This window comes from Mustela lutreola, chromosome 3 (assembly GCF_030435805.1).
Source record: "Mustela lutreola isolate mMusLut2 chromosome 3, mMusLut2.pri, whole genome shotgun sequence".
Lineage (NCBI taxonomy): Eukaryota > Metazoa > Chordata > Mammalia > Carnivora > Mustelidae > Mustela > Mustela lutreola.
In genome coordinates, this window is record NC_081292.1 from 182,491,688 (window position 1) to 182,516,918 (window position 25,231).

Below are 25,231 nucleotides of genomic sequence, written 5' to 3' on the forward strand. Positions count from 1 at the left end.
CAAAATATCTGCAAGTCACAGATTTAACTCCCTCTTCTGCAGTATTCCAGGTCCTCTGGAATAAAGACCTCTGTAGACCTCAGAATTACATGTCTGGATGCTTTTGGCTACAAGTCACAGAATGCTCCTTCTCAGCTGGCTGAAACAGGAAGGAGTTTCTCATCCCACATCACAAGAAGTCTGGAGGCAGGGAAGCCCAGGGTTCTTTATTCACTGGAACACTCTACAGAGGCCTCGAATTCTTTCCATTCCCATTATACAGGAATGGTTCTGTCCCCTTGTTTTTTCATTTGACCATCATTGCAAACAGTATGCTGATGGCCACTTGATTTCTTTTTAAAACAATGAAGAGTATCTCATTTTAAGGAGATATCATAATTTATTTATGATATAATACATAAATATAATAAATAAATATATATAAAAATAAATATAATAAATAAATATATATATAATTTATTTAACCAGTCTCCTCTAGATGAATATTTGTTTCCTGTCTTTTGCTATTACAATGATGCGATACATACTTGTGCTTAAGTTATTTCATGTGTGAGTGAATGCATCTGAAGATAAATTCCTAGAAGTGAAATTGCTGGATCCCAAGATATACGCAGCATTTGTAATTTTGACATATGTGGCCAATTTGCCTTCCATACAGGCTGTACCGATTTATAGCCCCCTCCCCTAATGTGTACAGCAGCGCTTGAAATCTTTCTGACACCAGAACTTAAGAGTGGAAAAACTATGGTAGATGTCTGAATGGTTCTTGCATAGAGAAACAGTAAGTGGGATGCTTATCAACTCAGTCGTTTTAACTGGTTAGCAGCATAAGCCTTGACACTTCTTTCCGATAAATCATTAATCCCTGTGGACGCCCCCACCTCCCCATTGTCTGTGCAGGCCAGGCTGTCCCTGCGCAGTCCGTTTCTGCACTTAGCCCTAAACTTGGCCGTTCTGCCCACAAATGACTCTTCCCTAGTCTTCTCCCGGGCTCCACCTGGCCATGTCCTAGTCCTCCACTAAACATTATGTGACACCTCCAGACAGAATGAGTCACGCTTCTCTGCTCCTAAAGACTTTTGTTCACACCTCAGGGATAGCACGAATCACCTACAATGTAATCATCCACTTACCTGTCTCCCACACTATGCTCAAGGGTAGAAACTTCACCCTCATCTTTCAACCAGCATCTCCCCACAGGGTACCTGGCACGTAAGGGGTTCAAAGTAAAGGTAGGCTGAAACGAAATTCAGCGAGGACACAGGGAGGAAGTACCCACTGGCAAACCTAACAGTATTTGTCTTTCTCCTTTTCTGATAGTGTTGCCGAGAGGGTAAAAATACAGATTTTCCGAGTATTTCTTTATTTTTCTGTTTCTGGATTTCCTCCTTCTTCTGGAATCTATTCTGTTCTCTGCTGTGTCCTCAGTGGCTAGAACAGTGCTTGGGAGAAAACAGGCCTTTCATAAGCCAGTTGTGAAGGAATGGTTATCTCTGAGCAGAAGGAGCGTCTACAGGGCAGCTGATACTTTTGTCCCTGTATCCCAGGTATGCCATCTCCTTTTCTAGGGGGTGCTCAGTCCCACAGTTCTTCTGGTTGACTGGAAAGCGTCAGCTGGTTCTGGAGTTGGGAGCATAACCAGGAGGTGACCATGAAGGTCCTGCTCTTCGCTGGATGCCCTCCTGCCTGAATACATCTATTTCATTCCTGTAAAAATGTCTTCCTCTGATCCAGTCCTGAGAGCTGAAAGTAGGCTGTCAGAACTCTGAATCAGGAAAATATGGTGGCCCACTCTCTTTGACTATATTAGTGCCCATTGGCCAGTATTTGGCTGACACTCCTAGGTGCCCCAATTCTGCTGAGTCTGAATTTTCATACACTCACTTGTGACTTTGTTCTGTAAACTGCTTCTGGGGACCTTTATCTGAAGTAGCAACTATGAAAAAAAAAAAGAGTGGCAACTAGGGATTCTCCTTACTGATCCATTTCTGTGCATGTAACTCAGTTTTATGAAGCAAAACAATATATGGCAGAGGAACACAGAGGTGTTAAAATTATGAAGATAATTGTGGATGCTAGAAGATAACTAACATAGAAGACAGGTAGAGGTTGTCTCTGTGGAGCGAGGAGGATATGATCGCAGAAGGGCTTACAGAGAGCATACAAGACCCTTTCGGTATTCAGTTTCTTAACTTGAGTAGTGGATGCATGGACATTCACCGGGCTATTAATCCTTAAACTGTACATATTCATGTAATATGCTTAAGTGTACATGATGTATTTCTTTTTCTTTCTTTCTTTCTTTTTTTTTTTTTTTTTAAGAAAACCACTATAAAAGAGAAAGGAAGAGAGAAGGAAGGAAGGATGGAGGGAGTGAGGGGGGGAGGAAACTGGATCAGTTCATGGGAAAGAGCACGTCAATGTCGAATTCCCATTTTTGGCTAACATGATTCAGCATCTAGGAGGATAATCTCAACAATTATTCAGCGGATCAGTTTATTTAATTTATGAACTATGCATTAATTCATGCTCAAAATCAAACATTCTAAGCTTCTCTCCTCAGAATATCTTCCACACTAAAATTATCTATGCTGTGGTTTTAGGGAACAGAATTTCCTACAGAATCTTTACCTTATTGTAGCTGCTCCTGGAGCAAGGGTGGGACAACCATACAGAAATCAACTCTTTAGTTTCCGTCTTAAAATTAACTCTGCTCCCCTTCCCCCCCTCAAGTTAACTATCACCTTCAACACATATCCCCAGTATAGACACTCTTGCTGACAATACAAAATATCATTCTCTCAATACTAGGGTTCTTTTAAGATTTTATTTATTTGAGAAAGAAAGGGAGCACAAGCAGGGGGAGCAGCAGAGGGAGAGGGAGAAGCAGGCTCCCTACTGAGCAGGGAGCCTGGTGCAGGGCTCAATCCCAGGACCCTGGGATCATGACCTGAGCCAAAGGCAGATGCTTAACCAACTGAACCATTCAGGCACCCCACAATACTAGGGTTCTTAATTTTTAATTACTTTCAACCATTTATATCAAAGCCTTGCTGAAACAGATTATTTTTAACCCCAGAAGTGGCCAAGGGGTAGAGTGCATGGTATGTCAACAGTCTATGGTTTCTTAAATATAGATCTCTGTCCTGTTACCACTCTATAACCTTGTCCTCACTCCATGCAAACAGAGCTATTAGATCAGGATTGGGTACCAGCTTATAGACAGACAATCTAGAGGTGGGCTAGTGGCCTGTCCATATTTGTTAAATAAACGAATGAATGGATGACTATGATGTAGCCTGGCATAAGAGCTTTGCCCAAGAGAATCAACCATGTCTGAACTCCATCAATCATTCACTCTCTTGTGGAGCTGATACTGACATGCAGAAGTTGGAAGCTGATGACAGTTGAGAAACTGAGTGAACACACAAAGAGGTAGCAGGTCAGCAGTTTTGAAGCCACATGGAAGAAGTCATGAGTAGGAAAAACCAAGAACAAACAATATTCAGAGAAGAGTTTGAAGAGGTTGGTTGCCAGCAGGAGTAGGAGAATTAAAAAAACAAGGTAAGTTTCCACAATGTCAAGGAACGGAAGCCTTTCTGATATTGTAGGTATGACAACTATAATCTTGTCACAAATTTTACTTAAGGTCCAGTCACCCTGTGGTGTCTGGGTGGCTCAATAGGTTAAGCCTCCCAAGTTTTGATTTTGGCTCAGGTCATGGTCTCAGGATAGTGAGATCGACCCTGACATGGGGCTCTGCACTCAGTGAAGTCTGCTTGAGAAACTCTCTCCCTCTGCTCCTCCCTACCTTGCACTATAAATAAATAAATAAAATTAAATCAAATCAAATCTTAAAAAAAGAAAAAGAAAAAAGGTCCTAAGTCACCTTGTAGTTCTCAAAATATGTCCTGGTCTACATAAGGATTAGCTCTTCTTGGTTTCTTATGAAATGTTCACTCATCTTCTTGCCATATGTAGTCTTAGAATAAAACATCATCCAACAGACAGAATGGGAGAAGATATTTGCAAGTGACGTATCAAAGGGCTAGTACCCAAAATCTGTAAAGAACTTATCAAACTCAACATCCAAAGAACAGATAGTCCAATCAAGAAATGGGCTGAAGTGAGGTGCCTGGGTGGCTCAGTGGGTTAAGCCTCTGCCTTCAGCTCAGGTCATGATCTCAGGATCCTGGGATCAAGCCCTACATCAGGCTCTCTGTTCAGCAGGGAGCCTGCTTCCCCCTCTCTCTCTGCCTGCCTCTCTGACCTCTCTGCCTGCCTCTCTGACCACTTGTGATCTCTCTGTCAAATAAATAAATACAATCTTTTTTTTTTTAAAAAAAAAAAAAGAAAGAAAGAAATGGGCAGAAGACATGAACAGACATTTCTGAAAAGAAGACATCCAAATGGCCAACACATGAAAAAGTACTCAACATCACTCAGCATCAGGGAAATACAAATCAAATCCAGTGAGATACCACCTCACACCAGTCAGAATGGCTAAAATTAACAAGTCAGGAAATCACAGATGTTGGCAAGGATGCAGAGAAAGAGGAACCTTCCTACACTGTTGGTGGAAATGCAAGCTGGGGCAGCCACTCTGGAAAACAGTATGAAGTTTCCTCAAAAAGTTGAAAATAGAGCTACCTTATGACCCAGCAATTGCACTACTGAATATTTACCCTAAAGATACAAAGGTAGTGATCCAAAGGGGCACATGCACCTGAATATTTATAGCAGCAATGTCCACGATAGCCAAACTATGGAAAGAGCCTAGATGTCTATCAACAGATGAATGGATAAAGAAAATGTTTTATATGTGTGTGTGTGTGTGTATAAATATATATATAGGAATAATATGCCATTTGCAACGACATGAATGGAACTAGAGGTTTGGTACCCAAGCAAAGATTACTTGGCTTACAAAGAAGCAGAAAAATATCCTCTAAAAGGAAGAAAAAAAATTAATCAAAACCAACCCAGAACTGATATGGATTTTAGGATCAGCAGACAAGGTCATTAAAAGTTGTTTTAACTGGGGTGCCTGGGTGGTTCAGTGGGTTAAAGCCTCTGCCTTCGGCTCAGGTCGTGATCCCAGGCTCCTGGGATCAAGCCCTACATCAGGCTCTCTGCTCAGTGGGGAGCCTGCCTCCCCTCCCCTTCTGCCTGCCTCTCTGCCTACCTGTGATCTGTCTGTCAAATAAATAAATAAAATCTTTTTTAAAAAAGTTATTGTAACTGTATTACATATGTTCAATGGTTAAGTGAACACACAGAAGAAAGTCCCCCCCCCCAGAGATTTTATTTATTTATTTGACAGAGAGAGAGATCACAAGTAGGTAGAGCAGAAGGCAGAGAGAGAGGGGGAAGCAGGTTCTCCGCTGAGCTGAAAGCCTGATGCGGGGCTCGATTCCATGACCCTGAAATCATGACCTGAGCCGAAGGCAGAGGCTTAACCCACTGAGCCACCCAGGTGTCCCCGGAAGAAAGTTTTTTAAAGAACTAAATCAACCATCTACATATGAAACTACAATGTGTGAGACTGAAAGGGATTAGCAAAAGATTAGACATTTAAAAAGAAAAAACTAGTGAACCCGAAGACACGGACTGTGATAAGTTTAAGATGTATGCTAAAAACCCTACAGGAGCCACTAAAATAACAGAGTTATATAGCTAATAATCCAACGTCACAAAGAGTGGAATAATAAAATGTACTCAATCCAAAAGAAGGCAGAAAAGGAGGAAAGGGAAGAAAAGAACAGATAGGACAAATAGAAAACAAACAGCAAGGTAATAACCAACCTAACCATATTTTTAAAATCACATTAAATGTATTAATGAATTAATTAAATGGCAGATTGTCAGTTTGGATTTTTTGAACAAGACCCAACTATGAGTCTCCTATAAGAAACACACTTCAAATATAAAGACAAAGATATTTTGATAGAAAGCAAAATGATAGAAAATGACATCATGCTATCAGTAAAAGAAAGCCAAGATAACTATATTAATACCAGAAAAAGTGGGTTTCAGAGAAAAAAATATAACCAGGAATAAAGAAGGTCATTACATAATGACAAAGGGGTCAATTCATCAAAGGAACATGAGAAGCCTGAGTGTTTATGCACCTGAAAGCAGAGCTCCAAGATTCAGGATGCAAAAGCTAACAGGCCTGCACGGAGTGACCCAGGGTTCTATTCAGAGATTTCAGCATCCCTCTGCCAATAATGGATAAACAAGTAGACAGAAATTCATAAGGATATAGAAGGTATAAGCAACTGCTATCAACCACCTTAACCTAAGTGACATTTATAGAACATTCCACTCAACAACAGCAACAACATTATTTTCAGTCAGATATGCTGGTCTGCAGCTTAGAAGAGCCATCTGGGTAAGAAAGGGACTTGAGAGTCATTAGCTTTATGATGGTTATCAAAGCCTTGAGAGTGGAGGCATAGAGTGTGGGGGGTGAGAAGAGAGGATGAGTGAAGAGGAACCAGCAGAGCAACCTAAGGAGAGTCAAGACGTAGAAGCTGGAGGGAGGCTATAGTTAAGACCACTGGAGAGTGTTTCATGCAGGGACAGGCCCATAGGGTCAAGTTGGCATCTATTCATTCAACAATTCTGAACACCTGTTACATAGCAGGCACTGTGCTGGGGACACACTGGAAGAGAGAGAAAGCAGACTTAGACCCTAATGTCCTCCTGTTGGTCACAGTCTAGCGGGGAAGTCAGCCAAATAAAGCCACCAACAGACTGGTAATTACCAAGATGGTTTTGTAAGAGCACATACCAAAGGAATTCAATCATCCTGGGGAAGATCTGAGCAAGATCCAGACAGGAGGACCCTAGATAAAACACCAAAAGCATAAGCAACCAAAGAAAAAAATAGGTAAACTGGATTTCATCAAACTTAAAAATTTTTGTGCTTCAAAGGACACCATCAAGAAAGTGAAAACACACCCTGAGCACAGGGAGAAATGTCTGCAAAACATTTATCTGAAAAGGTATTTCTATTTAGAGTATATTAATTTAAAATTTTTAAAAAAGATTTATTTGACAGAGAGTCAAATATATATATATATTTTTATATATATATGCGCCTGTGTGTGTGTGTGCGCGCACGCCTGTGTGTGTGCACGTGCACACGTGAGTTGGGGGAGAAGCAGAGGAAGAGGAAGAGAATCTCAAGCCAACTCTGCCAAGCACAGAGCCAGACGCAGGGCTCTGATCCCATGACCCTGAGATCACGACCTGAGTCAAAATCAATAGTCAGATGCAACTGACAGCCATCCAGGCATCCCTAGAATATATTAAGAACTCCTAAAACTCATTAATAGAAGGAAAAAAAACCCAATTTAAAAGTGAGCAGAGGATGTGAAAAGACATTTATCCAAAGTTATACAAATGGCTAATAAGCATGTGAAAGTATGCTACAAATCATTTGCACTAAGGAAATGCAAATCAAAATCATAATGAGTTACAGCCTCACACCCGAAATGATGGTCTTAATAACCTTTAAAGTGGAAAATACCAAGCACTGGTGAATGCATTAGTTTGCTAAAGCATATAATAAACTGTATGGCTTAAACAAGAGAAATTTATTAACTCAGTTTTAGATGAGTTAAAAGATAAACTGAGGCACATTACAAATTCTAAGAGTTTGAGCAAAAATTGATTCGAATCAGGCAGCATCCAATCTAGCAGATAGAAGGCACATCTGAATTGCTGTACAAAATGACTTCCATAGGCAGGAATAAGGAATAAGGAAGTTACAGCAGCAGAAAGCAGACTGGTTGTTGCAAGGTTACTTTCCTTTAGGGGATGACAGAGGTATACCTGGTGCTGATCAGGTGATTCCTGATTGACTAGTTTAAGATTCCATTTTTGGGAGAGCTGAAACTGTAATTAAGGTAAGCCTCAGTTTGGTGATGTGGGGCTCAGTATAAGTGACTCCATTGTGGGTCTGCTATCTTGTTTTTAACAGAGGCCAGAAGTCCAAGATCAAGGGGTTAGCAGGGCCATGCTCCCCACAAAGGGGCTAGGGCAGGATCTGTCCCAGGCATCCCTCCCAGTTTCTGGTAGCTTCTTGCGCCAATCTTCACATGGCATTCTCCTTGTGTGTGAGTCTCTGTGCCCAGATTTCTCCTTTAAATGAAAGACCCCCATCATATTGGATCAGGAGTCCAGTTTGACCTCATCTTAACAAATGACATATACAATGGCCCTATTTCCAAATTTCACATTATGAAGGACTTAGGGACAAGGCCTTCAGCATGAATTTTGGAGGGACATAATTCAACCCATAACAGCAAGGATGTGGAGAAATTGGAACTCTCATACACTGCTTTTGGGAGTGTAAAATGGTGCAGCCACTTTGCAAAACAGTCTGGCAGTTTCTCAACATGTTAAACATAGAGTTACCATATGATTTAGCAATTCCACTCCTAGGTACATATCCAAGAAAATGAAAACATATGTCCATACAAAAAATTATGTACAAATATTCAGAGCAGCATAACTCAGGAAAGCCAGAAAGTGGAAACAGTCCAAATGCCCTTCAACTGATGAATGGATAAACAAATTGTAGTATTATCACACCACAGAATATTATTTGGCAATAAAACAAAGGAAGTGCTTAAATTTATATAGTATTCTATGTCAGTTATATCTCAATACAAAATTAAATGCGGTATTGACACATGAGTCAGCATGGCAGCACGGACGCACCTTGAAAACGTTATGCTAAGTGAAAGACGTCGGTCATACAAGACCACATAATGTATGGCTCCATTTATAAGAAATGTCCAGAGCTGGCAAATTTGCAGAGGCAGGAAGTAGATTGGTTGTCCAGGGCTGGGGATTTTGTGGAAGGTAGGAGGAAGTGACTATTAATGGGTACAAGGTTTCTTTGAAAATATTCTGAAATTGAGTGGTGATGGGTTGCCCAACTAGGAATATACAAAGTTTAACTGTATACTTTCAGAGGGTGAATTCTGAAGTACGTGAATTGTATCAAAATAAAGCTGTTATTAAAAAATAATAACAGGGGCGCCTGGGTGGCTCAGTGGGTTAAGCCGCTGCCTTCGGCTCAGGTCATGATCTCAGGGTCCTGAGATCGAGTCCCACATCGGGCTCTCTGCTCAGCGGGGAGCCTGCTTCCTCCTCTCTCTCTCTCTCTCTGCCTGCCTCTCTGCCTACTTGTGATTTCTCTCTGTCAAATAAATAAATAAAATCTTTTAAAAAAAATAATAATAATAATAACAAATAAATAGGAATAAATAAATAAACTCCTTACTGTGAAAGGAAAGGAGGAAAGGGGAAGAACATTCCAGCAAAAACAACCACCAGAAGGTGAGTTCCAGAATGGCAGCAATTTTTGCCAGTTTTGTTCACTACTGTACTCCCAGTACCCAGTGTCTGGTAAATAGTAGGTAGAGTGTGTGCACACACATATTTATAGTATACAGTATAAGTATGATAGAGTAACGTCAAAAGTCTTATGGCTGGCTCAGTTGGTAGAGCATGCAACTCTTGATCTTGGGGTTGTGAGTTCAAGCCTCACGTTGGGGGCAGTTTATTTAAAAAAATAAATAAATAAAATAAAATAAAAAGCCCTGTATCTGGAAAAGAGTACTGGCCTCTGGAGAAAAAGATCAGTGTGTGTGTGACCAGGATGACACTGAAGAGGACGGGTGGACCATGCAGGTCAGAGATTTGGATCTTAATCCTAAAAGCAATGGGGAGCCACTGAAGGATTTTAAGTGGAGGTGGAACAGATTTACATTTTAGAAGACCCCACCAGCAGCATCGGAGAGTCATGATGCTAAGGACTGAACAATTGGACTTAGCAACAATGAGGTTGTTGGTGACCTTGGACAAGATCAGTCCAGGTAGAGAGACAGGGTGACTAATTTTGGGAACTGGAAAGGAAGCAGAGCTGGCAAAATTATACTACACTTGGTAAGACCTCTCCCTATTCACAAGTCTCCAAGGAAACCGACCAAAAATACACTTGGCTTGGGAAATAACAAAAGACATGTTCACATGAATATTCACACACAGCCGGTTCACCAGCTGATTCTGTTTCTGTGCAAGGATTCCACACTTCTCACCCTGACACAGAGGGAGGACCCATGGCCACAGTTCTTTATATTCTCTCACCAGATGCGGCCTTTCATTGTTGGGAGTGATGGATGGCCAGAGAAGGCTGCCATCGTCTGAGACTTGGGGACACTTTAGAAACATAACTTGTCCCCATTTAGCTTCACTGGGCCTCACACCCGGACTGTACTACCCCGGAACCCAAGGGTAAGCCAAGTAGACACACTCAAGGCCTGTTCACTGGAGACTAATCGTGAAAGCTTTTGGAATAGGGCCCATAGTATGACCAGATGTCTGAACTGCGAACCAAAAAGCCTCGGTTCTAGTTCTCATTCGATCAGTCACCATCGCAAAGCCTTGGGCAAGTAACTTAACCTTTCTGGGCTTCCGTTTGCTCAGGTCAAAAATGAAGAGAATAAACACATGACGCACAATAATAAACACAGGACATATCTGTCCTGATCAGAGTGGTCAGGAGGAAATGACAGCCGTGCAAGGGCGTATCTAGATTTTGTGGGGCCTGCAGTTGATATCATTCCATGGGACCTCTTTAAGAAAAAGAATATAAAATTGTAAGAACAAAATTAGGTATGGATGTTAATATGTTTATAATGAGAAATTAGGGGCGCCTGGGTGGCTCAGGGGGTTAAAGCCTCTGCCTTCGGCTCAGGTCATGATCCCAAAGGTCCTGGGAGTGAGCCCCGCATCAGGCTCTCTGCTCTGCAGAGATCCTGCTTCCTATCCCCTCTCTCTCTCTCTCTCTCTGCCTGACTCTCTGCCTACTTGTGATCTCTGTCAAATAAATAAAATCTTTAAAATATATATATATATATAATGAGAAATTATATCAAACTATAAACTTTAAGAAGGTAATAAAAAACCAAAACTTTTTTTAAATCACATATTTATCGGGGTGCCTGGGCAGCTGTCGGTTGAGCACCGGCTCTTGGTTTTGGCTCAGTTCTTGATATCAGGGTCGTAGGTTCAAGCCTGTGTCTGGCTCACTTTCAGTGCAGTCCTTTGAGGTTGTCTCTCTTTCCCTCTCCCTCCCCCTCTGTCCCTCTCTGGGCATAAGCTATCACACACATCCACTCTCTCTCTCCCCCCTCAAATAAATAAATATTTTTAAAATCACCTATTTGTTCAATTAATTGCCTGGCATACTACTACCCATTTTTTCCCCACTACATTTTTTGGCTACATATTCTTTAATGCTTTCCTCAAAGACAATTTTGTAATATTTTCTATAGAGAGAACAGGAAGATAATTCAGTCCTTCTCTTTCACAGTTGATCAAATTTTGTTATTACCGACAGTTCAAAAAAAAATACTTTCAGCATCCCAATTCATTATTTTACAACTGTTCTCAAATTTGGGGAAATGTCTATCAAACTTCTTTTCTTTATGAGCTATAACATTTCAAGGAATTTCACATTTTCTTATGCCATGATTAATCTTTTATATCTCCTCATTCTTCTGGTGCTGGACACACCAGGACCAAAGGACCTCTGGCACCTTCAGATCACCACGCTTGTAATTCAGCACAGCGGGAGTCAGGAGTATTCTAGAAGCCATACATGGAAGGCAACAATAATTTAACTATATACAGGAACCAAATATATCTATCCCGCTTAACTCAAATTAAGAGTATTCCTTACTCCAAAATGCCTACAAATGCTCCTGGCTCCTTCAGTGCCCCCAGATAGGGAAGTCCTAGTGAAAAGAGATGTGATCTAAACAGATTTGGGCTAATATATCCTCGTTTTGGGGCGCCTGGGTGGCTCAGTCGGTTAAACCTCTGCCTTCGGTTCAGGTCATGATCCCGGGGTCCTGGGATCGGCCTGCATGGGGGCTCCCTGCTCAGCAGGGTGGGGTCTGCTTCTCCCTCTTCCTCAAATAAACAAATTAAATAACTCTTAAAAAAAAAAAAAGTCCCAGTTCTGCTAATTTTATAAAAACACGACCTCTACCATGGCCATCCAAGGGGCCTGGGCGAGGCAGGGTCCAGAAGGTGAAGCTGCGTTAGCGCTGGGGCAAATCTCCTCCGTGGTCACAAAGACTATTTAAAAAGCTGAGCCATCGGCAGGGGACGTTACTCACGTTTGGAGGGAAGCACAGCGGCCCCGCCAGCCTGGCTCACTGCCCGTGGGCGGCCCACGGTAGTGTCCCAGTGAACGCAGCTGCGGCCACTGCCGGCCAAGCCTCACGCAGACGTCCCCGCTGACCTAGCTTCCCCCCAGCCCCACCTGCGGCCCCACTGGAGGCTCACGAGTGTCAGCTACCCCCAGCCCCTCTTTCCGCAGCGCAGGCGTCCACCTCCGGTTTCAAAAGAAGCGCGCTCCCTCGGCCCGCCCCTCACTTCCGGCCTGGAAACCCTTCGGTCCCACCGGGTCTCGCGATATCGCCAACTCCTCGGCTCCCTGAGCTGACCCCGGAGAGCCGCTGCAGAACCCGCCGGTCTCCCGGTGCTGACTTTCCCGGCTGGTGTTTGGGACCAGGGCTCTTCGTCCGGCATGTTTTCTAGCAGCACGGACCAGGCTATTAAGCCGCACTTAAGTCCATCGGGCCCAAGGTTCAGATCAGGAGCGGAGGGGCGAGGGTCTGCCTTCAACCTGACCCTGGTCTGGTTGTGCGCGAATGGGTGATAAGGACTCAAAAGTATGAATGACTGCAGGACTCTGGGCTCTACGCACGTCATCTCATTTAATCCCTACAGTAACCCCGAGAGAAAGGCGTGGTTTTCACCCTTGTTATAGAGATGGGGAGACTTGAGGGTCAAAAGCGGAGGAATGCCGGGAGTCACGGGAGAGGATGTGACGGGACAGACAGTCTGACTGTTAGGCCTTATTTACTTGCTAAAGCAATTTGTCAACAGGTTCCTCTGACCCCTAGATTCCTAGAGGACAGTGTAGCTCCGTGAAAAGTATTCCACCTTTGGGTTCACACCTACTCGGGTTCATATGAAAATCCAGACACTTCCCGTGCTGTGTGACCTTGAGCAACTGTCTCAACCTTTCTGAGACTCAAGTGATAGATGGGAATAATAATACCTCCCGGGATTATGAGGATCGGATGTATATTCAGGGCTTACTTCAAAACAAGCACTCAATAAATGGAAGCTATTGTTATTAATAATCTTTTTATCCCCTTACATGTTGTACAGTGTTCAATGTGTAGGAGATGCTTAATAAGCCCTAAGTAAATGAGTGAATGAATGTAGGGAGAAATGAATAAGTCTAGCCAGACACCTGGTGGTCCCTGCCTCCAGTCCACTAATCTCTTATCCCTTTCCCTGATGTGGCTACACCTTAAAGGGTTTGAAGTGGGAAATGACTATTCATCCTCCTTTACCCAACATTTGTGTGTTCACTTGTTATTAAAGTAGCATACAGAAAAATGCACAAATCAGGGGGCATCTGGGTGGCTCAGTCAGTTAAGCATCTGCCTAGGCTCAGGTCATGATCCCAGGGTCCTGGGATGAGCCCTACATTGGGCCTCTCTGCTCCACTGGGAGCCACCGTCTCCCTCTCCTTTTGCCTGCAGCTCTGCCTGCTTGTGTGTGCACGCTCTTGCTCTCTCTCTCTCTCTGCCAAAGACATAAAATATTTAAAAAAAAAAAAAAAAAGAAAAGAAAAATGCAGGAATCTTAAGTGCACTTAACTTTTTATAAAATGATCCTACTGGTATAACCAGCCACCTAATGAAGAAGCAAAACATTACCAGCCCCCAGAAGGCCCTTCATGTTTCCACCTAGGCATATATCCCTCTGGGGTAACCACTATCTTGCCTTCTACTAATAGACATTAGTAGTGCTCATTTTTGCATGGGATGCGACTGGGATCAGATAGCATGGGCTAATCTGTAACTCCCAGATTCACATGTCCCCTCCCTTCCAGTGGGAGTCCAAGAAGAAGCCCGATGGGGTTGACTCCCATGTTATCAGGGTGACTGCCCGATGCCACCCACCTTGACATCACAGATAGCTTCTCTACCTGCTCGCTGGCCCATGGATCCCTGTGCCCATGGACTCCTGGCATACCTCTCTATCTCTGAGGTAAGAAAACATCTTCTGCTGCTTCTTCTCAGCTCTTTCATAAGGGTTCCCATGGTAGAGATGTGTATGTTCCTGGTGACCCCTGTCTTTGTCATTACACCCCAGATCTTTCTTCCTCCACCAGGAAGGCCTTGGGAGAGTGGAGGATGGGGATATGTTGAGCCACAAGGAAGACATGCCCAGCTTCACACCATTCCAAGTAACACTCCTCCCTTTGTTTTATTCAGTGTGCCCCTTCCCCCTCCACCAAAAACTGTTTCTCAGCTCAGGGAGATGAGCTCTCAAGGTCTCTACCATTCCTACCTGCCGTGTAGCATCTGCCACACCCTCTCAGCCCACTAGACATGTTTGTTCTTTCCCAAACCCCAACTGAGGACCCGGTTTTTGTCCTCTTACAAAAGGATTCCTGATGCCACACAGACTGAAGGATGTGGCATGCGGGTTCTGGGCATTCTGCCTCGAGGGGGCAGTGTCGCCTAACACCACAAGACAGCCCAGTCCTTAGCCCAGTCTAGACGCCCCATTTCACAGATATTACCAAACCCATGTTATATATGAGGAGGATAAGGCTCAGAGAAGTTTAAGGGGTTTGTCGAAACCATATAATTCATAAGTGATGACAAGTAGACCTCGGGAATGCTGTTTGACGCAGGTCTAGAAGGCTTGGTATCTGCTAAAGGCCATCATTCAGTGAAACTAAATGTGGATATTTTACATATTTCATATCTAGTCCTCAAACAACTCCAGGAGAAAGGTTGTTTTTTTAAATCTCCAGATGGCAGATACAGAAATTGAGGTTCAGAGAAATTAATTATTCTGCCCAAGTTCACAGGGATAGAGACTAAACTAGGATTCAGCCCCTCCCATCCCACAGACTGACCCTAAAGCCTGGCTCTTTCCTTTGTGCTCTGCCACACTCACCAAAGGGATTCTGGCAAGTGCAGATTTGAGTGGGTACATGGGTGAGATAGGACAGTGGGGACTAGGTATTTACCCAAAGGATAGAAAAATACTAATTCAAAGGGGTACATGCACCCTGATGTCTACAGCAGCATTATCTACTATAGCCAAATTATGGGAACAGCCCAGTTCCATCAACTGATGAATGGATAAAGAATGTCACACACACACACACACACACACACACACAATGGAAAATCACCCAGCCATTAAAAAGAAGGAAATCTTGCCATTTGCAACAGCAAAGATGGAGCTGGAAAGCATAACCCTACGTGAAATAAGTCAGTAAGAGAAAGACAAGTCCCGTATGATTTCATTCATACGTGGAATTTAAGAAACAAAATAGATGAGTAAATGGGGGAAAAAGAGAGAGAGAGAGGTAAACCAAGAAACAGATTCTTTAACTATAGAGAATAAACTGCTGGTCACAAGAGGAAAGGTGGGTGGGGGCATGGGCGTAAGAGGTGATGGAGACAAAGGGGTGCCCTTGTCATCATGAGCACCGGGTGTGGCATGGAAGTGTTAAATCACTATATTGTACACCTGGAACAAATTTTACACTGTGTGTGAACTAGCTGGAATTTAAATTTTAAAAACTTAAAAAAAAAAAAAAGAAAGATAGGACAGTGAGAAAACATTCCAGAGAGAGCAAAACACATACCGCAAAGGGACAGTTTTGCTTCTCTATTAATGTGTAACAACCCCCCCACACACACACGCAATTTAGTGGCTTAAAATAATTTATTTTTATTTTTCACAGTCCTATGCGTTGACTCCACTCAGCTGGGCGGTTCTCATGGGGGGGTTTGTCATGCCATCGCCGTCAGATGGGAAACTGGGGCTAGAGTCATCTGAAGGCTCATCTGGGCTGGATATCCAAGATGGCTTTTCAAAAATACAAACCTGGCACCTCATCTGAACTGGCTGGACCAGATGGGGACTGACCAGGCATTCCTCCCTCTCTCCAGATCGTCTTCCCATGTGGCTTGCCTCGGTTTCCTTGCAGATGGGGATCTCAGGTATTCAGCCCCCATAGTGGTGGCTGACTTTCCCCACAGTGAACATTCCAACGGGCTGAGACAGCAGCTGCAAGACTTCTTATGACCTCTCTTTGGAATTTACACAGCATCACTTCCACAGCATGCTATGAGTGAAAATGAATCATAGGGCCAGCCAGGGTTCAAGAAGAAGGGACAATTCATAGGTGTGGATATGAAGAAGCATGCATAGTTCAATGGGGGCCATCATTGGAGATTAACTACTACGGGGGTTAAGGAGGGAAGGATCAACTCAGGAACTGCCTGTTTTCCTGTTTCAGTGGGACATGGTGTGCTAAGGAGCAAAACTGGAAGTGATGGCTTGTGGCATGTGGTGGAGGGGCTCGATGACATGCTCAGGAACCTGTAAGTGGGGTCCTTCTAGGGTCCTTAGCTGCGGACCTTTAGCTGTGGACCTCAGTGGCCTGGAGGCACAGAGGAAAGCCACGGGGTCCCACTCCTTACACATCTGGGCATCCTTCCTTTTTTGGAGGACCCTCCTTAGTGAAGGTATTAGTGGGAGGTCAGGATCCGCACTCTTGACCCCTGGTAGGGAGGTCATCAGAAGTGTGCCAAATCAATGATCCCACATGCGATTCTGATCAGTAAGTGACCCAAGGAAGCAGAGGACTGTTTATAAATCATCCCACTGGCAGCTGCTGCCAGCTGCTGTTAGTGTATATAGTGGTGTACAAGAGAGGACCCTGCCCCCCAGAGCCCAGGATCAGGAGCCCCCTAATGAGGCCGTTCATAAGGCAAGACCTTATGAGGTTCTGGCTGCTTAGCTCCTCTTTGTTCCTGCCCACTTCCTGAGACTGATGCTGGAGGCTTCATGTCAATTTCTTGAGTTTCCTGATATCATTTCAGTAAATTCCTCTTCTACTTAAATGAACCAGAGTCCATTTCTGTTGTTTGCAATTAAGAAATGTAATCAACACAGAGACCACTGACATCTTCAGCTAGAGGAAATGACACGATCAGAGCACTTTATGGAAGATAAAAATAGAAAAATCTGATAAAGATGGATTGAAAAGAGAGAAACAGGAATGAGAGAGGCTGTTTGGGAGGCTGTTGTGATGTTTAGGGTATATGGTGAACTATAATAGCAACAGTGCCAAGGAAGTGGGAGAAACAGCAGCTTTTGGCCACTGAGTGAATATGGAAAAAAAGAAGAGAGGGGGAAAGTCCACGTTTACAGAGTTTTGAATCTTAGCAACTAGGAAAATAATGATGTCACAAAGAGAAACAAACAAGTCAGGAAGAACTCTTTTGGAGGGGGAAGTCTTTCATTCACTTATTCAACAAATATTAATTGTCTGCTGTATGCCAGTCTCTGTTCTAGGCATTGAGAGGACAGCAAGGAGCAAAATAAAGTCTCAGTCCTAAATTAACAAATATGTACACAAGAGTATGAAACTGCTATAATAAAGCTTTGGTTTGTGGTGCCACAAACACACACCAAAACATGTCTAACTGGCAGCAGGCCTTCAAGAAAAATCCTAGGAAGCAAGGCTGAATCTGAAAACAAACTGACCATCATTCCCACAGACATTCATTCATTTCTTCACTCACTTATATTTATTGAGTACCTACTATGTGCTCAGTACCATTCTCCCTGTAGAAATACAGCAAAGAAATAAAAGAGGGTCTTGGCTCTCATGGAGTTTTCATTCTAGAGTATGAAGCAGACAGTAAACAAATACACAAATATGTCATATATGTGGTATGTACTAAGAAGAAAAATAAAGCAAGGGAAAAGTAAGAGGAAGTTTGCTATTTTAGATAGGTTGTTCTAAGCAAAGGCTTCTCTTGTAAGGGGATATTTGAGTGAAGTCCTGAGTGAGGAGAGGCGACATCCATGTGGTTACTATGGGAAACTTATTTCAGGCAGAAGGAATAATAAGTGCAAAGGCCCTGAGGCAGGATAATTTGGTTCCTTCAAAGAAGTGCCAGGAGACCAGTGCAGCTAAACTAAATGGATAAGGGCAGGAGTAGGAGGAGAACAGGTGAACGTGGGAGTGGGAGTGGGAGCCAGATCTTGTAGGGCCTTGCAAGTCATTGCAAGTACTTTGGCTCTCATTCTGAATGAGATAGAAAGACTTTGGAGAATTTTGAGCAGAGGAAGCACACTACATGACTAACACTTTAAAAGGATTATTCTGGCTTCTGTGTATAGAATAGACTGGGGGTGTGTGAGGGCAGAAGCAGGAAGACCAACTAGGAGACAGCTGCAGTCAGTCATTCAAGGCAAGAGACCGTGGTGACATGGAGCAGGATGGTAACGATGGAGGAAGGGACATGTGATCAGATTCTAGAAGTAAACAGAAAGAGAACAAACAGGATCTGCTGATAGATTGGCTGTGAGGTGTCAGAGAAATAAAGGAGTACAGGGACTCCAGAGTTTTTAATAGGACTTGCTAGAAGAGCAGTTGCCATTTACTGAAGAGAGGATTGAGAATTATATCTAGGGCTTCGAGAAAGAGTAAAATTGTCACCAGCCTTCCTGCCTGCCTGCCTTTCTGAATAATTTGACTCCAAAGCCATGGTAGGGGGCCAAAGCAAAACACCCATGTAGGGGGTGGGAGGGGAGATATTCGGGTAGCATAGGTTATCAGGGCCAAAATGGGAGAAGGTGAAGACTGCAGGGGAAGTGGAGGGGGTGTTAGCAGTGGCAGGGAATAGGTTATTTATGGAGGGATTAAATAACCCTTCCAACATGAAGAGACAAAGAAGTCACAGAAATAGAAAGGGGGTAATTATAATAAATCTTGTGGTGCTGGATTGGAATTTAAGGTATGGTGTGCACTCGTGGTTTTCTACATAGAAAGAGTGATTGATTGATTGATCATTCGCTAAATGGAAATGTATGTGTACAGTTATACATACATTTCCTAGCACTATCCATTGAGACAACCAAAAGCAGTGACACCTCGAGAACAATGAGCACACCTCGCACCCAGATCTTGTTTTCTAAATATCACTCTCCATTAAAAAGAACAAACGTGCCTCAGAAATGGCAGGTTGCTGGGCTGGAGCAGAGAAAGTACAAGATGAGCCCGGTATATCTTGTGCCAGAAAATAAGGAAGTGCTTAAAGAATCATGGTGATAGAAGCCAGCTTGGCAGTTGGCCAAAACTAGAAAATTTTTGAGCATCAAAATCAATAATGATGCAACAAGTAAAACACTCACATCCATAATAATGTTGCCAAAGATGCATCACCCAAATCAAATCATGAGGATACAATAGATAAACCCAAACTGAGGGACTCCCTGCAATATAGTCGGGCCACAGTCTTTTCAATCATCCTGATCCTGAAAGTGAAGGAAACCTTGGCACTGGGTCAGACTGAAGGACACTGGAAAGACAAGATAACCAAATGTAACACATAAGTCTGGACTTGATCCTTTCATCATCAGGCCTAGTGGTGAAAGTCCAATAAGGTCTGGGAGTTAGATGGTATAAATGTATTGATGTTAATTTCCTGATCTCAAGCATTGTATTGTTATGTAGGAGAATGCCCTTTTTTTTGTAAGAAATTTACATTCAAGGGGCACCTGAGTGGCTCAGTGGGTTGAGCCTCTGCCTTCAGCTCAGGTCATGATCTCAGGGTCCTGGGACCCAGCCCCTCATCAGGCTCTTTGCTCAGCAGGGAGTCTGCTTACCGCCCCCCCCCACCTGCCTGTCTCTCTGCCTACTTGTAATCTCCATCTGTCAAATAAATAAATAAAATCTTTTTTAAAAAAATAAATTTACATTCAAGTACGAGGGATAGATTGGACATCATGTGGGCAACTTACTCTCAAGTGGTTTGAGGAAGGGGAGAGTTCTTTGCATACTGTAACTTTTCTGCTACATCAAATAAAAAGAAAAAAGACAAGGAGAGAATGAATGAAGTCCCTGAGAGAGTGGAGAGAGACAGGAGGATCAGCCAGTTTCCCAAATGGATGGAATATTCCTAAGGAGAGGACAGTCGGGGATGTGCAATGTTGCAGAGATGAGAGAGATCAAGACTGAGATAAAGGTATTAAACTTACAAATGTTTTCCTATGTTGTCAATCATGGCAAAATCTGTTTAACATATGCAGTACATTGGAATATAAATCAGCCATTTATCATGAGAACACTGAATATGCATAGGGATTTCTTTTTTTATTTTTAAAAATTTATTTATTTATTTATTTATTTGACACACACAGAGAGAGAACAAGTAGGCAGAGAAGCTGGCAGAGAAAGAGGGGGGAAGCAGGCTCCCCGCTGAGCAGAGAGCCTGATGCGGCTCTATCCCAGGACCCCTGCACCATGACCTGAGCTGAAAGTAGAGGCTTAACCCACTGAACCACCCAGGTGCCCCATGAATGTGCATAGGGATTTCTATCCCTGGGCCTTGGGATTCCGAGGTTGGAAACCTGCTTTCACTACAAACCATCACAACTTTGAAAAGAAAATCTCGTTGCCATAATCATATTAGCTCTTGTCAGGATGGTCGGTCTCTGTAATTCCTAGTTTTAGAAGGGTTCTTTCTTAAATGTAGTGTATTCCAATAATATAATTCAGTGCTCACATTTTGGTCCAAAAATATTCTGGATATGAAATTATTATTGTGTCCAAATAATACATGTTCATTATAAACTAATGAAAAATGTAGCTAAAAAAGGAGAACAAGTTTTAAACCACCTATAATCCCATCATCCCAAAATAATTTCCGTTACCAATTTGCTGCTTATTTTAGAGTTTTAAAATGCAAATCACGTCTCTAAATTTTTGTTGCACTAAAGGAGGGATCCTGCCCTATGCTATTTTGTATCTTGCACACACACACACACCCCATATAGAGCAAACACGGGCTCAGTCACTAAATATGTTTCAACCACCTCATTTTTAAGGACGCTGCGAAGAATTCCATCGAGCAGATGGACGATGATTTATGTAATCATGTTCCTATTTGCGGATTTTTACATTGGGCGCAGAGAGATAGCGCCGCAGAACTTGCCCATGGAGCACGGACGCCTAGAGAAGATGGGAGGTTGGGGGACTGCTAGGTCACCTAACAAGGTTTTAAGTACACAGACACTAAGGAAAGGTCATCGAGGCCACGGCCGGCAGGAAGCAAAGGGCCGAAGGAGTCAAACTGTGCCACAAGACAAGGCGCGCGGAATGAGTGGACTCCGAAACCCACGGAAATGAAGCGAGACCCTAGGCGGGTGGCGGTGGCGGCTTTAGCAGCGGTTGCGGCCGATGATCCAGGCCTAAAAGCCGGTGCAGCGCTCTTTCTCACCAACAGAGGGCGCGGGGGGCCGCAGCAGTTCGCAGAGGGCGGGTCCCAGCTGCCCGCCAGATGTGGGCAGCTGGACCGCGGGAGACGCGAGCTCTACCCCGGTCGCTGCAGGCCCGCAGGCAGGGGGAGAGCAAAGATGGGATGCAGGGGCAATGGCGATGGCAGAATGCCCATTGCTGCTCTGCAGGGTCCAAGATTACCTTCCCTTGTGGGGCAGAATTCGGGAGGAGCTTCCCGCCCAGAGGGGGCGCCGTTTTCTGATTCCCACAAAAGTGCGGCTAGGGCTTGGCAGCCACGCTGGGGCTGGCTCAGCAATACAGAGTCAGGTCCACTGGGTGGGGCTCCCGGCCAGGGGAGACCCACGCGACTGTCTGCGGCGGGAAAGAGAGCCGGCCTTGAAGGCTTTGAGTTTCTTGAGTACCCAGCCCTCGAGTCCAGACGCGCCAACACACACACACACACACACACACACACACACCACACCACGAACAGCCTCCCTGCGCTCTTTCTGCCCTGGATGCGGTGTGCATTCAAGAAGAGAGCAACTGAGGCACAGCAGGACGGAGCACTGAGTAGACCCCTCCTCCCCATATTGTCTGGAGCGGAGAAGAGTTGGTCTGGAGGGCGGCAGTCCGAAGTTCCTGTTAAGAATCCCGGGCTAGGGACAACCCCAAGGACCCCGCCCCCTTGGCCTGCCTGCTGTCCCCACCCCGGCCGCTTCCCCGACTCCGGAGTAATCAGCTGCTGCGCGCGGCTGTAATTGACGGTGCAGGCCCTGTCTGGCAGAGAGCCGGCGGGCGGCGCAGGGGCGGGCAAGGGGCTTAATTGCAGGGCTTCGGGTGCAGTCTGGGCTGCAGCTCCGCTTGGGGCGAAAGGGACAGACTCTAAGCTCGGAGAGCCTGGCCTCAGAGGAAGCTAAAAGACCTCCGAGTTGGTGGTCGAGGATCCCTACCCCGGAAGCGGGATCGAGGGTCTTGAACCCTAGGGAGAATGCGAGGGGTGGAGTGGGGGGGGAGGCGTGGGACGTCTCCGGAGAGCTAGGAGGTGGGGGGCAGATTCCAAACTCCCCACCCCAGCCCCAAGGAGCCTTGGTTCATCTTGTCCGAGACTCCTCCCTCATTCTGACCCTCCCTCCACCACCACCCCCGCTCCCCTTTCTGCCGCCCCCGTCACCCCCCTTCTCGTATCCCCAGGGCGCTCCCACCCTGGGGAAGAATGTGCCCTCCTTGCGCACCCTTGCCATGGTAACGGCACACCCCCACCCCCGCGCACCGCAGCGGCCGGGCCTGGCCCGGAGGGCGGCGAGAAAAGGGGGAGTGGGCGCCTCCCAGCCCCGCGGACACACCTCGACTGCCCCGGTTGCCACAGTAACCGGGGGCGTTTCGAAGTGCGCAGCCGCAAAGTGGCATCTGGCACTCCTCTCGCTCCTTCACCCCTCTAACCCACCAGCAGAGGACCCTGGCTCCTAGCAGAGACTGCCGCCCACCTTCCTCCACCCCCAGTGCAACATCAAGGACAAAGTCCAGAGAGGGATCATGGGCTGTTCCAGCTTCCACGCACCGCAAGCCTAGGGGCAAAGGCGGCCGGAGGACCCGGAGAGCCTAAAACCTGAAAAGGGATCCCCCTGTCCCCAGCCCGCCTCCCTCCCCCAGCAGAGCCCGAGAGGGGCGCTGGCAGCAGGAAGCCGGGAAGGGCCCCGGAGGCGCGCAGGGCCCACAGTGGAGCGGTGATTACAGGGACCTGTCCCTCCCGCCCCCGGCTCCCACTCTCATTAAGTCATTTTTTCCCCTGTTGGAAAGTCCCCGTGCCTTGAGCGCAGGGGTTGGGGCGACCGCAGGCAGCTGCCGGCAACCACATGAGAAGGGGGGCTGGGAGGGGGAGAGGGGGACCGCGACTAGGGCCTGGACAAACTCCAACGTGGAAGGCCCCCTGCCGGGGGGCTAGCTGGGAGCGCGTTAATTTGGGAATAGGAGGGCCTGGATGCCGCTGACCTTGCTTCTCACTCACCAGGGTCCTCCTCCAGCTGCCAGGGCCCCTACCTTTGCCTCTCTCCTCTTTTTTCAGCCCCGCGACCTTGGGTGACTGACAAGCAGGATGCCTGGGTTCCGATCCCCGCCCCAGTCTGGCTGCCTCTCCCTGACCCTTGACCCTACCGCTGCCTGCAGGTGTGCTCACCACTCTTTGTCTCCATTCCTTCTCTCCCTCCCTCTGGATCCGGCCATCCAGGCTCCATTAAACCATTCTGGTTTTTTCCTCCTGCAAGGAGGTGACCCACAGTCCATCAGGGTGAAAGGTTTTGAGGACCAGGACTATTCCCTCCCCTTCTGATCTATGTCTCACCATGTTCTTATTCCCAAATTGGAACCCTAGTCCTCCCCCAAGCAACCCAGCAAGTTCTTCCTCCCATCTACCTCCACCAACCCCTATTTCCAATCAGCACAATGATTCCTGGTGCACCCTTCAGCCAGTATGCCTATGCCGGGTGCCCCTTGCCTCTTATTTTCCTGCCTTTCCTCACCTCCACATGGCCCGTTAGGGCCTTTGCCAAATCCCACATTCCCCTTTCCATCTGCGGGGTCCAGCTTTGATTCTCAGACTCTAGTCACCTTCCGGCCCAGAGAGAGGATGTGGAGCTCGCCGCACCTTGTTTGTTCCCTTACCAACTTTCCCTCTCTTCCTTTATAGGCCAGGCCAGCCGATGTCAGCTCACCAGGACTTGTCTGGGACATGTCCCTCCCCCACACATGGTGTCAAGCCCCCGCCCCAGCCCACCACCCATCTCTCCCTCTGGAGGTAGCATGCTCTGCAGGATTCCTGCTCCTACCTCCTTATCCCAACCCTGATCCTGTAGCTCTCCTCTTTGGTCTTTCCTCCCCCAGCTGTGTCCTCCTTCAGCCTAGAAGGCACAAGAAGGTGACACTGGAGCTAATGCTGTGTGGTGGACACTCCTGGGGTAGGAGCGACCCCCCCCAGACCTTCATTTCCCTCCCCCAACCCATACACACACCTCTTCTCTCCTCCTCCCTGGGATGGGAGGGAGCAAGGGGGCGGGGAACCCAGCCCCCACAGCCCTCTCCTGGGTGAACAAGAGGAAAGGAATGAGGCAGGTGTGTCTGGCGGCTCCTGCTTACCCCTCCTCCCCTGGGGACTCTCACCCGCCTGCCTGTGGGGCTGTCTTTTGGGGGTTGGGGAGAGAAACCCTGTCCTCCGCAGAAGCAGCAGAGCTGAGCCTGCGGAAGGCCCCGCTGTCTTAGGCGTGTCTAGGAACTGCTGGGAAGCAGGCAGTTGGAGGGAAAGAAGCTGAAGGCGAGCCAGTGGGGGCAAATCACCCAGCTGGTGGGCCTACAGGGGTACACCATCATGAGAGCTTTTTTCCCTTCTCTCTCCTGCCCAGAGGGCTAGGGAAATACAGGGAATTGTGTAGGCCAGCCGTTGAGAAAAGGAACAAAACTTCATCCCCATCTGGTTCATTGAGAAGGATGACATTCTGAGTAAACTGAGGTAGGCAGCAGGATCCTCAGCTATGAGCAACAGGAGGTCTGGAGGAAGTAGGTGAAGTGTTTTTTTCCCTGAGATCCTGACCCTACTTCCATCTCTACCACCCTCCTTGAAAGTTTATTCCAAGAAAACATCCGACCTGAGAGCCAGGAGAGTACAGTGAGATTGCCAGCTCAGCGGTGTTCTTAGGGGTGTAGGGAGAGGAGGCTTGCCCACCTACTACAGGGCACATTGAGCTGGGGATCTGGGTGCCCAAGAGGTGTAGCAAGGATGCCGCTCCACCTCTGGCCTTACCTACA